This window comes from Homalodisca vitripennis, chromosome X (genome assembly GCF_021130785.1).
Source record: "Homalodisca vitripennis isolate AUS2020 chromosome X, UT_GWSS_2.1, whole genome shotgun sequence".
Lineage (NCBI taxonomy): Eukaryota > Metazoa > Arthropoda > Insecta > Hemiptera > Cicadellidae > Homalodisca > Homalodisca vitripennis.
The window spans coordinates 35,463,436-35,479,570 of record NC_060215.1 but is presented as its reverse complement, the minus strand read 5'-3'; positions in this window follow the sequence as shown (position 1 = coordinate 35,479,570).

The window sequence follows — 16,135 nt, the reverse complement described above, 5'->3', positions numbered from 1 at the left end:
TAACAACGTTTCGATACAGTGCAAACGAATTCTAAATACCGTTTTGTCTTAACATCTGTAGACTGAATAAGATTCCCCCCAAAGCGAGACTAAAATATTCCAAAAATGTAATTGCGTTAACAACGTTTCGATACAGTGCGAACGAATTCTTAAATACCGTTTTGTCTTAACATCTGTAGACTGAATAAGATTCCCCACAGAGAAACTAAAATATTCCAAAAATGTAATTGCGTTAACAACGTTTCGATACAGTGCGGACAAATTCTAAATACCGTTTTGTCTTAACATCTGTAGACTGAATAAGATTCCCCACAGCGAGACTAAAATATTCCAAATATGTAATTGTGTTAACAACGTTTCGATACAGTGCGAACAAATTCTAAATACCGTTTTGTCTTAACATCTGTAGACTGAATAAGATTCCCCACAGAGAAACTAAAATATTCCAAAAATGTAATTGCGTTAACAACGTTTCGATACAGTGCGAACAAATTCTAAATACCGTTTTGTCTTAACATCTGTAGACTGAATAAGATTCCCCACAGCGAGACTAAAATATTCCAAAAATGTAATTGCGTTAACAACGTTTCGATACAGTGCGGACAAATTCTAAATACCGTTTTGTCTTAACATCTGTAGACTGAATAAGATTCCCCACAGCGAGACTAAAATATTCCAAATATGTAATTGCGTTAACAACGTTTCGATACAGTGCGGACAAATTCTAAATACAGTTTTGTCTTAACATCTGTAGACTGAATAAGATTCCCCACAGCGAGACTAAAATATTCCAAATATGTAATTGGGTTAACAACGTTTCGATACAGTGCGGACAAATTCTAAATACCGTTTTGTCTTAACATCTGTAGACTGAATAAGATTCCCCACAGCGAGACTAAAATATTCCAAATATGTAATTGCGTTAACAACGTTTCGATACAGTGCGAACCAATTCTAAATACCGTTTTGTCTTAAAATCTGTAGACTGAATAAGATTCCCCACAGCGAGACTAAAATATTCCAAAAATGTAATTGTGTTAACAACGTTTCGATACAGTGCGGACAAATTCTAAATACCGTTTTGTCTTAACATCTGTAGACTGAATAAGATTCTCCACAGCGAGACTAAAATATTCCAAAAATGTAATTGTGTTAACAACGTTTCGATACAGTGCAGACAAATTCTAAATACCGTTTTGTCTTAACATCTGTAGACTGAATAAGATTCCCCACAGCGAGACTAAAATATTCCAAAAATGTAATTGCGTTAACAACGTTTCGATACAGTGCGAACGAATTCTAAATACCGTTTTGTCTTAACATCTGTAGACTGAATAAGATTCTCCACAGCGAGACCAAAATATTCCAAGAATGTAATTGCGTTAACAACGTTTCGATACAGTGCGAACGAATTCTAAATACCGTTTTGTCTTAACATCTGTAGACTGAATAAGATTCTCCACAGCGAGACCAAAATGTTCCAAGAATTTAATTGAGTTAACAACGTTTCGATACAGTGCGAACCAATTCTAAATACCCTTTTGTCTTAACATCTGTAGACTGAATAAGATTCTCCACAGCGAGACCAAAATTTTCCAAGAATGTAATTGCGTTAACAACGTTTCGATACAGTGCGAACGAATTCTAAATACAGTTTTGTCTTAACATCTGTAGACTGAATAAGATTCTCCACAGCGAGACCAAAATATTCTAATAATTTAATTGCGTTAACAACGTTTCGATACACGTTAGATTTTAGTTATGCCATTTTCCATTAAAGCTTAAGGGAAGAAAATTTTAATTGATTTGATCAAACTATCTATTACTCCAAACAGTAGTAAAATTATCAAAGAACAGATTGATATAATGGGTATGCAAATAACAAAGATAATCATTCTAAATGCTTAATTAATATAAAATTTGTTGTGAAGAGAATCAATTGTAGTGGAAATACAAGGTGTGTTGTGTTAAAAATATATAGACATAATAGTTTCTTTATTATATTAATGGAGAAGGAAGCTAACCTAATGAAATGTTTATACAGAATAATTATGTATGATTTTGTGTATAGGCCATTTGTTGAGTAATAATTGTTTATGCCAAATTAGAAAATTGGGTTGGTTAAAATTCATTAATTCCAGATCTCTTTCTATAAAGATGTTGGTAAGAGAAAATAAATACTGTGTTAAGAGGTGCCTTTTTTACTCTAGCAATATTTTAAAATAACCAAAATGAGAGGGGACTCTATACAACCAAAACTTAGCAGTCTCTCCAGTGCACAATTAATTATTCACGTTAAATCAATAATGTTAGTATTTGCTGGAGTAATAGTCTTGCGTATGCTTTATTATAGATTTAGTTAAAAAGAATGTATAGCAGGATTGGCAATTCGCGGTTACAGTGATGAATTTAATCGCTGTAGAGCAAGAAACCCTTATGAGTCACGTTCAGGAAAATTCTATTTATAAAATACTACTATTGTAGACGATTTGGGATTTCTTAAACATTGTTGTGGAACATTGTAAATAATACTAAATATTCATAATAAAATTATAAATAATTTACTGTGCAAAATGTTTCTAATGGAACTTGGAACAACAAGGCTGTGTGGTCCAGGGTAACATCAAACGTAGTCTTGTCCAAGCGCAGAAGATACAGTGATGGCGGCCATTACGCTATCTGCGCACCGCTAACGAGTTTGGTTCTTGCACATTCTGGTGTTGCGCAATCTAGCGCTTCCTACTTTGTTGCTGCGCCTTCAATATCTTACTCGCAACTGGCCATCTTTTCTGAGTTGCGGTCATCGACAACGAATTGCAGATACACCAGCCAATGCAGTTGTAAAATGGTGTGTAAATAAAATTATACTTATGCACCAAAATTGTTTAAAGAAAGTAAATTTGCGTGATTTGTTTTGTACCTTGAACTACATATTGAACTTTTGGACTAGAGATCAAGGTGTGAACCTGCTTTGCGATCCACTGTATCTAAAAATTTTCAACGGAATTAATTTACTACATTAAAAAAATTTGTTTTAGTTCCATTCATTTCTTCCATATTATATGTTTTATTTTTATTATTATTATTTTTTTAAAGTTGTTTGTAAAACTTTGCTTATTTGTTTGTTGGGTGTATTAAAATTACTTACTTGTTATAGTTATGGTTTTACAAAATATTAAGAAGTTATTGAGCACTATTTGTTAAGATTATAACACAAGTGTTGTTCTTCTCGTGACTGGATTACTTAAGCAGTAATTCAGTAATAAAGTCAAAAATTGATCAATGAGGCTTCTTCACCACAGGTTGGTAATTTTTGGTAATTTTATTTATTTCAATTCCAATTTTTCTCTATAATGAGTGGATAGTGGTTAATAATGTATTTTGGTTTCGTTTTAACAAAACAAAAACATTTTTTCTAGAAATCAAAGACAAAGAATGTCTAATTTTACCAATGTGGATGAAATGACTTCCGAACCACCACCAATGCCCGGGCAGGCAGACTGCTTGCAAATACAGGATCGCTCAGTGGTCACCCATCCAAGCAGCAGCTACGCTCGACGTTGCTTCATTCAGTTATATTGCGATAACCGTAACCAGAAAAGAATTCAATCAATTTGAAAACTTGCACTTCAAGTAAACTAAGCACCAAAACCATGCTGTAAGGTTTTTTACTCAATTTAGGGATATACGTGTAATATCTAAAGGTTTTACCTCCAAGACGCTTTTCTACTGGAGGAAAGCAAATAAAATAATGCTTACGCCTCTAAATCTTTACTAGACAAGAACTCAGGGTGTGAACCTGCTTCGTGGACCACTGTAACTAAGAAGGGCCGCCAGAACCTCCATGCCACAGAAAAGCCTACAAAGCAACAACTGAAGAGAACATAGCTGTTCATAACTACGTGTGATCCTAGTAGAGTAGGTTGACACGGTAAACACATGTTCACCACTCACAAAAATTAGTAAAAGCAGCTCAAGATTTGACTGAAGGAGCCACAGCTCATCTTACGTATAAAATAATTCAATAACAAGTCAACGACATTGCACAAAGAAAAAGTTAGTTGTCTTGCGAATCTTGTGGATAGTTTCAAACTCATACACAGTAAAATTTGCTAATAAAATCAAATCTCAGAGAGGTGAAATAATGAGAATGATCTATTCTCTGATTTCTTTTTAGATTTCTTGGCTAAGCATTATCAACTTAAGGAAAAGGTTCTACTGTACTTTATATTAAATCTCAATTATGTCTGATTTATGTTCGTTTGTGACATCCCGTGTGTATTTATAAACATACAATCAATATCTAAACAGGGCCTTATTAATACAAATAATTATAATATTGCCACTTTTAAATTAAAATGGACATAATACCTGCAGCTATGCAATTTATAAACAAGGACGTTTTGTTGCATAATATTGTATTAAGGCGCTGGGTTAAAAACGAAAAATAACTGTACAAGTTAATTCATCTTATCTATATTTATATAAATACCAAAGCCCGAAATTCATTACGAAATCTCCGATACAACAGACCGGATTGAATGGAACTTTGTACATTCGTCTAAATGTTTAAGTGCTCAATTAGAAACGGTGTTGTAAATATCACATTCTAACCGCGGAAATTCGCTAATAATCGCGATAGTCTTATGGCAATTTACAGCTGAAGAAGGTAGGAGCTAGAGAGATGATTGGATTTGCCAAATATCATCGGACTAAATTGAAAAAATGCCCATTGACTGACCGGCTTTCTTTAACAATTTAATAGAACAAAGTAGTGAACTTCGCACTGATGTTGTGAAGTAACAATTTAACAATTCAATTGTAGAACCAGAAGACGCTATTTACTATCTCATTAAGTTCAGTATCTCAACCCTTCAAGAATTTCACCTTACAATCTGTGCTTGAAAGCTACATCTTTAATAATAATGCTACTCTACCTGATCACTCCTAAACTATGCAATGGCACAAGACTGCAAGTTAAAACTTTCACTGAATTTTCTATCATACAGCCTGCCTTATTCAACAGTCTTTATACCCCGACTTCCCATGATTATTTCAGACTATCAGTTTCAATTTAGAAGGCTGCAGTTCCCAGTCAAACTCAGTTTTTCGTGTGACAGTGAATAAGGTTCAAGGGTAATCGCTAATAATAACTGAAGTGGATTTAAGGAGTCTGTATTTCTCCTACGGCGAGCTGTGTATGGTCTTCTCACGATTAATTAGGTGCTTTGAGTGATTAGATCTGGTGATTCTGCAGTGTGAAGGTCACACAATGAATGTCGTCTACAGAGAAGACTAAATGAAACAGGTGTGTGGTTATAAATATTAATTACTGACTCATTTAATAAGTATTTGATACACAGCTAACAGTTAACACATAACTAAATGAAACAAGTGTGTGGTTTGATCCCTGGCTAAGCACAGGTAATCAACTAGTATATGATAAAGCCAACTGGAAGATGATCATAACTGAAGCTCAACCAGTATAAAAAGTAATTGTATGTAAATTCATTGGTTGTCTGTGAAATAAATTGTAAGCTTAAGAGCTGGTTGAAGTGAAAATACCTTGAGTTTTACCCTATAAGAACAATTCTCGAGTACAACTTCTTTTACACTGTTATTTTTTGTCTTAGAACTGTAGAACATCTTTAATTTACAGATGTGTTACACATCCAAACGCTTTTCCTTTAAGGTGTGTACTTTTTAAATTTAAAAATGAATAAACAATTTTTGATAAATTTTGACCGCCTATATCAATGGAAGTTTTTGGATGTGAATTAATTATATATTTATAATAATATATTTTCCATAACTAAATGACCGAACATAAGAGTGGTGAAGTGGTAAAGATTAAAAACTGTTCTTATCGGGCTAAAAACAAGATAGAAGTCTCTTTAATTCTTGTAATGGCAGATATTCACAGATTTGTATACGACAGGTCCAGCGTTAATTTGATCGTAAACGCGGTTTGTTCAGTGACGAATATACTTGTGCAAGGAGAGTATAGGCCATGTTACGTTTTTGTTAACATAGGAATTCCAGTTAGGCGTGTTATCTAATACTCTATAAGGTTTGACACTAAAGCTGAGCGTATATAATTACGGATAATTTGACGAAATGTAATTTGCTTAGATGGGAAAAAATCACCAAGAGATAAGTTAATAGTTAGGTGCGTAGGAATGTTTCATAATACTCGTTTTTTGAAAGCAAAATACGAGTAAGTGAAAGTTTATTCACTTAAATAATACAAAAATGAGAGTGACTAACACCTTTTTTTATTATTTTATTACTAATAAAAAGAACTACTGATTTACAAAATCCTTCTATCGTCTACTTCTGCTATTTGATTTAGCTTTAAAAAAACTGAATAAAACCCTTCAGCACCATCATTATCGCGATCAGCATAGTTAATGTATAAATATTAAACAATATTTATTACACTCAATCTACTCATTATACTCGAAGGTCATTACTTCAATGAAGTTTTTTATTTTTTATTTCTTTTATTCCTTTGGTTAAAAGCTACCTAAGTATTATATAAATGTGAGATTAACACAGTTTTAAGTTAACAAAAATATGAAAATTAGAATTTTCTTTAACAAATCCATTTTTTGTTTTAGTTTTATATGAACAATACTCTAATGGTATAATTAAAACTGTACCAAAGACCGAAACTATTCCATAAACTTAATTTCTTATTTTAAATTTTTTGTATATTCCGGCCTCCCCTCACGCTCTTCACCTCACTTTAGTTCCGCGCACCTTCCGGATCGATGTGGATTCTCCACTTCTCCTCTCGACCTCCCTGCTGGTCGGAAGTCTCCCTCCTCGGCGCCGAAGATACCGCCTCTGGACACATTACCTATTGCCTCCCATTGGTGAGTTTCTGGTTTTGTTTTATAATTTCCCCTCCTATTTAGACCTGGCTGCAATCTGTCCTGTGTCCTTATTGGTAAATCTTGTTTCCTTCCTTAGCAGGGGACGGGGTTATAACGGGTTAGTAAAGAAACGCATTTTCTTTGTTTTAGCGGTAAAACTTATTTATTTAAAAAACTCCTGTTTTATGGCGTTGAATGGTATTACCGTTGAAATGTGTTTTGCCGGACTAGCGTCGAAAACTGCAGGATCGGATTGGTATCCAAAGTGCACTCTGGAGACCACAGAACTTACCTGAGCCTTAGCGTAAACAATTTTACTGATGTTTGCGCAACTCTCATAAAATCTCACGTACGCTTATCCATGTAAATAACATTTCCGGATTAAAAATTTAGCTTAAGTGTGTAGGTTATATACTAGTTATATATTACGCAATGTTTTTTGAAGATTTATTGGTTAGTAATTGATTAGTATTGCGTAGAGCACGTCATTTAACTGATTTTTATTTACAATTAAAATTTTATATGTTATATACTTAGTATATTGAATAATTGTTTAGGTTATATTGAACATTTTACATGTAATAGAACATAGTTCTTTTATTCGAACAAAAATAATTTTATTTTACAACAATTTCTTCTAAATAAATCGTTTTGTTTACGTTAACAATTAAAATTGAATATAAAAATACAAAAACTAAGTAATCCTATATTATAATTAATCTGTTACTCATACAACAAACAACTTATTCTTTTACTCATACATCACACCAATTTTCATAATTCCATCTATTTCAAACGTGAGTGTAGTTTTCAAAATTACTTGCTTAAAACTGACACCATTTCCCAATGCCGCTGACGTTTAATAGAGTTGAAGATGAAGTTAATGCTTTTTAGTGGTGTCTGGCATTCTGGCAATCTGTCAATGAAGTGAACGTCTGCCTGCGAGAATAAGTGTTCATAAAAACAGTTCTCATTTCGGTGATTGCATCTGTAAGTATCCATGTATAAGGGGCCGAGATCCCTTCACTGGACACACTTAAAACTCAAGGAATACGACTATTTCTAAAATTTATATTTTGTTATACAGTCAACAGTTGTAACAGAGAAGTATTCACTCCATTTTTCGTTCATTTACATGACAAATAAATAATAATACTGTTCTTACAATGAAATTACTAGTTTGGTATACTTGGTACATTTAATATAATTTATATAATTCTTGCCTAGCGCTTATAAAGATTATTATTTCAAATAATACTTACAGGTAATCTAAAAACCAATTCCAGTACATTCTTACAGAATATTAAAATATGTACATAAATTATTAAAATAACTTATTATTGCATTGCAAAACAACGAACAATACGAAAAATTAATATAGGTAGAAAGCACCGATGGATGGTTACTTCTTAATAATATACTGTTCAGAATACTTGTGTTTTTGTTAACTGAAATTTTTGATGACAAAGCAGTTTATTTGGAAACGATTTCTGTTACTATTAGTACATTCACAGCCGTTTTCCAAAATATGTAGTTTCTGCAAAAGAAAAAAAATTCTTCGTAGAAAAACCGATTTCAGATTTTAGGAACCCCAAGATAAAGGCGTTAACACTTTTACCTAATTCAGTTTCATTTCGGAACTGTTATTACAGTCTGAGATAATCTAATGCCTGTAATTCAGATGACACTGTAAAGTACACGTATTTATTATTTAACAGGACTCATCCTTAATCGTTGAATTACATATGTAATAAAAAAAAATGTTGAGAATCGTTAGCAATCTGTAGATGTTGGATATTGATTTTAATTATTTTACTTTATACTGCCTTAGTGGCTGGCTATTATGATGAACGAACAATGAGCTGAAATATTTTCACTCATTTATTATCGGCCTTAAATTGTTGTAATATACTTAATTTTAATTGAAAATTTACGCTTACGCATCCAATACTTTTATATATTCCAATGTAACCAAACATATAATACAAGTTAGGAGTAAATGAAAGCTGTTATAACCGAGTATTATCCTAAATGAATGCTGTCAGTGCAAAGAAGATATGTAACTTTACCATCCCTCTCTAATCTTAATTTCCTTAAAAGTAAACGAAACTTCACTGTCATGGATGGGAATGAATTAGCCGAGATTGTTACAATAGTATTGAACATGTACATACAAAGTACGCCAGATCACTTGTGGCTTGACAAACTTAGCTGATATTGCATGCAAATTGCAAGTGTATTGCTCATTTCATTGATTTGTTACCCTAGTAAATTATAAAGTAATTATCCTAAATTTAATGTCTATGAACTTATTTATTCTAAAAAGTATAGTTTGCGAGATATAATTGTGGTTTAGTAGTTGTCAGGATTTATATATAATTTTAAAATATAATTTTATATTGTTTTGTTCCGTCGAGGGTTGGTAATTTCCATGAAACATAAATTCAACAATACAAAACCTGTTGCATAAATTCCGTAAAAAGTGTACAAGGTCACTGCTGGGTCGCGAGAAAATGGAATTGTTCGTCATTGAAAAACTAAAAAATTGGTGCAGACAAGAATCCAATGTCTCAATTACATAATGTATAATATCAAGGCCTAGTTCCTCAGTTGTTTGGTACTAACGGTTACTTACTGAGAAATACCCTAGTAATTTCACAATACTTTTATAGTTCATTATACTTTACAATATTCCTTATTTTAAAATTCTCCACTTGGAAATTAGCTAGTAATATATGGCTTCTCGTCAGAAGGTAACTAAATTCACAATTTCTTTTAAAAACTTAGTTTTAATTTCAAATATATGAAATATATGATTTTACGTCACATTTCATAAAATAAACTTATTATGATTTACAATATTGATTATAATAACAATGTTAATAATAATAGTTCTTGATACCGTATGACGGAATCATTATATTGTTTGTGTATGTATATTTCACAATTCTTAAATAGCAAAGTATCCTGATTTGTTGTTCTGAGTTCTCTGTAGCACAAAACTTTATAAAAACGTTTTACACCAAACCTTCATGTACGTGACATTGGTTTTCCGAGTGATAGAATTCATGTTTGCTGGGCTTTTAGGAGGGGTGCGCACTCAAGTACGTTAAATGATTTAAGAATTAATTAAACCACCTAAGAAACCATAAATTTTCTATTGATTTTTAAAATTAATTTAAATTATTAAATTCGATTTTCCCTCCATAAAAACCACTCTTCAACAAAAATCTCCGTCAAAGTTCAAAATCTCAATAATTCAGGAAACAGCTCAGCTCGGCTCTAACGTGGTAGTGTAATGGCGTTGTTGACTTGGGTATTCGACTTGCTGTTGATATCCGAAGTTGGCTGGTCCTATCCGGGATAGCTTTCCGAGGGCCCTATTCCATAACTGGCCTATAATACTGTAAAACATATATGGACTCACAAGAGACTTCACTAGGTAATAGTTTATATGGGAACTACGCACTACAGTGTAAGTTATTAGCTATCTGTATAACCTGTTCGGTAATCGGTTCCGGAGCTCACAACATTGTGTCTGGTGGAACCGACATTGTGTGATACTCATATGAGTAAAGTTTAAGCGTTGTAATTTTGTAACTATTCAGAATTTAAAGGCTGACAGATTGGAAAAACATTCACATACTTTAATACATAATAAATAAGGTATCATGGTTTTACACTGATCCTAATGAATTCATTCGAAAAATGAGTACTAACAAATTATCAAATTATATTATAGATAGTTGTGTGTTTTGTTATATCCTGGTACAGTCTCAGAAAGTGTATTACATAATTGTAGATCTGTTGGTTTCTGGAGATTAATAATAAGAAGTTACAGCAATGCAAATTACTACTTTAAGCTTAATCGGAAGAAATATAAATTTCATACGTGACTCATTTCAAAATTGGGGATGTTAATATGATCTGTACAAAATTTAGATGCTCGACATTTTTGAAATATGATATGTGAATAATTACAATGGGAATTTTACGTATTAATTTAAACAAAACAAAAACACTGAATTTGTTTTTAGAATTGTTGGTTTTAGAATTAAAATTCAGAATTGTTGACTTTTAAGTAAAATGCAAAAGCACGAAGATTTTTAATATTAAATACTAACTCTTTACAGGTTTAACTTGCTCCTGAGTATAACAACTTTCTCTGGAATACAAAACAGTTTAAAAAGATAAGGTAAGGTTATTTTAGAATCTGCAATTTTTACATCCTACATTTTATACTTTTAAATAGATATGTCAATATGTAATTAATAAAGTCACTCATTTCTTAAAATCTGTACTTCGTCTAAATTGCTCATTCATATTTACAAACATACAATTTTCTCAGAATTTACAGTATTAAATTATATTATAATCAATAATAGAGAACTTTCTTATAGTTGAAACAAAAAGTTTCATTTTAAATATAAACAAAGTCTCAAACTCTTGTAATTATTATCAACATTCAATAAATTACAATATAATTTTATATTTTTGAATATGTAATTCTAATAAGTTATACATAATTCTTACAGTATTTAAAATCAGACATTTACTTTGTTATTTTGTAGAAATCATTATTTTAAACTAATACCAAGAACAATAATCTACGTTATCATGGAAATAAAATTTAATTTCTGGCATAACATTCTATGATGTTTAAGAATATCGCCACAACCTTAAAACTCCTCACTGAACAATTTCGTTTTTAATACAGACTATCAAATATATTCAACGTGTATTATAAAGGAAATAGCTGAATATCCGTGCTTTCTACACGATTAATACGTGGATAATAAACGAATATGTCACTCATGAGTAGCTTATCGTCTTAAAACTTCCCAGTACATAACTCGCATTACAGGATCATGAGACTGCCAGATCTTACTCGAGAGACCATATACAGCTTGCCGTGGTAGGAACTCCTTAAATCCTCTCCAGCCATTGTTAACAATTGCCCTTGCGCGTTATTCACTGCACCACAGCCAGTGGACATGGTACCTCTATGATAGTTCGGTAAAAAGTTTTAAATTGCACTATTGCATCATTGCATATTTTAAGATAAATTATGTCCCTTAGAAACATTATTAGATATTATCCTTAACCCCTGTAATTTATTCGCAGCTTCGTATGCCCTTTTAGACTCTTGTTTAAAGCTTCATATCCTCACTGCGCCCTTATTCCACACGATAATTCTGAAAAAATTGGGTTGATTAGGATTGTTTTGAAATCGTGTACCTTATAGTGTCAATAATGTTTAAGTTAAGGGGTAACTTAAATGTTGAACGTGCAGTTTTCCCCAATCCAATAAATATATCTGCTATTCAAATTACGTGTTGCTATGCATTTTTCTTTCTTTGGGCTTGCAAGCATTAACAAAATATTAATTGTAAATTTTCAAAAAATAATTGTAAGAATTAATGGATTTTTAGGTTGAAGTATACTTGTATATGTATGCCAAAGTATTCTTCTACAATTAGGTACCAGGAACCAAATTTTGATGGGACCTTTTTTGCCATAAACTCCGAGCGTTTCTTCGTTTAAAGAAAATATGCCATATCGCAAAATACAAAAGCCATATTGTATTAAATATTTAAGTTTGAAGAGGACTTTTCAGTAAGTCAAGAGAGTTTTAGTGATGAATAATGATTTTGAATCTTAAATAACTAATAACTTATGAAACATTACCTAACCCATAAATATTATATGTAAAAAATTTCAAATATCTAATCAGTTAGATTAGTGCGTGGGTTAAGAGATATTGTGAAGAATAGTAGGCCAACTCTTTTATTAAATGCTCACCAACTTTGTTTTGTAATATTTAACATTCTTACGGGCCTATGTTTTGCAAGATTCTTTCTTAAGTCTAATAAATATTTGTTCCAAGTATCGTGGTCTCCAAACTTTTTCGTTCGAGGTCCATATTGAATGATCTTCAAAGGCAGGCGGGCCAAGTATTCCATCGAAATACAATGTGATTAGAAGTTTGTATACTAACTATCAAGAACTGAATTGTATATAGTTACAGTAAAGTAAAAAAAAAAAAACTGATGTCATATTTAATAAAATTAATATATTTTAAATTGTAGAAAAATTATAAGTCACAAATTTCATTTGAGCCATCTTTTCTCTTTATCTTGGTTTACAGGAGTGTATGTGAGAATTTATATGGGTTTTGGCCAACAATGTCAGTCTATGATGAAATAAAAAGAAAGACTCGATCTATAATTTTATAAAAAAAAATATTTTTGAGAAGTTCGTTCACAGGTATAATTATATTAATCCCAAAATTGAAAAAAATTTCATTGTTAAGTACTTTTTCACTTGTTATCTATCACACAGAGACCTGAAATACAAAAACGAGGATGCGTAACAATTAATTGATAGACTATTAGTATGATATCAAACAGTGAAATTAATTCATTAATCTAGGCTTCGAAATACATTTGAAACGCAACTTGTTAAGCAGAAGAAAATGTGCATTATTGCAGCATTCCTTGCATTATTCTTCCAGTTTCTCATTTGCAGCTTGTTCAGTCATTCTTCAAGATGAAGTTCTGAAGGTATATTTTCAGTTTAAGATTTTAATATAAGTTTTAGGATTTTAGCAACATCTTGCAGATAGATTTAATAAATTTCAAATCTTCAAGTGAAATCTTTCAAAGCCAAAAACATTCTATTCAAAAATTTTGAAAATATTCATTTTTAGAGGCAGGTGCATATTCTGTCGGCTAGTTAACAAGCTGAATCATACATATCAAGACTAGTGTTGAACGTGCGCCGTGAACGTGCGCCGTGAACGTGCTCTAACAATCAGTTGTCAAGTTTATCTTTATTACTTCCAGCAAATCAGAGTTGGAACGTACAGCAGGCACGGATATAGAGTGATTCATTCTGGTGAAGGTTTCATAGCTCACACATAGCACCGTAACCGCGAGAGATACTGGATAAGTGCTCGACTTAGGAATAACATCTGAAGGTAAGCGATTCCATTTTCACGCGCTTGACCAATTTATTGTATTGTCTTAAAAACGGAAAAGTCTAGATATTTTATTTGGTATTGGCGATAAATTATTTGAAGAGTTCCTTTTTATTAAGGACATTCGGCATTGTTAAGTGCTTTATGTTGTCATCATATGAACTTATGATAGTAATTGGCACCTGGAGAAGATCCATTCCCCAAAACGTTGCATTTTTTAATTTTACTACTAAAAGTGACTAGTGTATACAATCCTTTTATTGCTTAAAGTCATCCGTCATCAACAATACCCTTGACAATAGTTTATACAAAGAACTGATTGTTATGGACTCGCAACCAGGAAATGTATCAATAAACGTGAAAACTTGCAACTTAAGTTAACTAACAACTTGACTTCAACAAATGCCTAACTAAGCACAGCCATCTAATATTTTACACAAATTAGGGATACTAATATAACATCTAAAGGTTTTTCACCATTAAAACGCTTTTATACTATAGGTCAGCTTATGAAGTAATGTTTCTAAATGTTTACTTAATGAACGCATATCTTGCCATTGTGGCAATATAAACCCAAACTTTGGGTTTAGCGGGAAGGAAGTTCTCCAAACTAGCATTGAAAATTAAATTAACGAAATTACTAATTGGATTAGTAGAGAATTTAACAATATAGGATGTTCATTCAATAAAGTGTCCGGATTGTGTTGTATCTCAGCTGATAAGCATCGCAGGACAATAAGTCTTGGCAGAGTAGGACAATAAGTCTTGGCAGAGTAAGACAATAAGTCTTGGCAGAGTAGGACAATAAGTCTTGGCAGAGTAGGACAATAAGTCTTGGCAGAGTAGGACAATAAGTCTTGGCAGAGTAGGACAATAAGGGTTGGCAGAGTTGCACTTTGTACTCTACTTGACTTACTTAAGGTTCATTGAAACTTCGTTTCTTACCTCGAAGCAACTTCAGATTTTTCCACATGTATTGAGATCTGATCGCAGTTTGATATGCCAGAAAAAAACAATAATCGAATTTGTATTCAGTTTTGTCCAGGCCTTGGAAATACTTGTAAAGAGACATGAAAGTTCTTAAGTGCTTTTAACGATAAATATGAGTCGTACTTAAGATTATGAGAGGTTTGAACGTTTGAAAGAGGGTTGGGAAGTTACGAGTGTGATGAAAACGATGAAAAAGTGCTGATAAAAGACAACCAAGTAGCTGTAGAAAAAAAATCAGGGGGGATTTGGAAATCAGGGTTGGTTTAGTTCTTTAATTTTGACCAATGATTTTTGGAGTGTTTCTGAAAAAAAATATCCTGGAATTGTTTTCACTTTCAAAAAGGGGCTCTTTTATCAGCTGCTAAATATCTAAGACAAAATGTAACAAAGAAATAATTCGAGGTTCCAAAAATCTACTTCAAAACTAGTTTTAATCATTGGATATGGCGTATTTCAAAGTATGTGGCATTAGGACGGGACTGCTTTGAAATATTATGTCTCAAAGCTGTAATAAAAAGCCAGAATAATGTTAAGTATTCATATTATTGGGCATCCAACGCATCTTATGTGATAAATAAACTCTTTCCATAAACATTTTACTTTGTCGAGAATTCAAAAACAAAGTTGGGTTAAAATTGACTTAAACTGACTTTAAAAGTGTTTTCCTTTTACCAGTTCCCGAAGCACATTTAATTGAAAGAAATTTAAGAACTAAACCTCCGGCTCCCTTAGAACGAAATTGTAAACGTTGTAGACCTATTTTAAAATAGAGAGTACAATCGAATGTGTAAACTCCTATCAACCACCGTGGAATAATTATTGAGCAAAAAACGCCATTTTACTTCAGAAAGCCCCTAATTTCAAACCGAGTATCTGGTAGGGAAATTTTTATAATACTTTCGTTTTCCTTAATGTACCTTTTGAATCTAATGTATTTTTTATCTACGGAAATAACAGTTCTTCCTCATCTAGCACTACTGTAGAGGTAGAAGTATAAAACAAGCTTGTTTTTTGTGTGCGTGCGTAACTAAAATAGTCATGCATGGGTTTTATATAGATGTAAATATAGTCCTGAAATTTAAATAATACTCTTGCATACATGTTGTAGAAACTCACTTTCAAAATATTAGGACTAGCAATAGCTTAACTCTGCTTTGCATTACAAGTAGTACATGATAAGAATCCCTTGCAGGAACTAGATACATATTAACGAGAGAAATATAAGTAAAACTTTATTTAATAAAGTATCATAAAGTTTTAAGTAATAAAGATACAAATACGTTAAGTG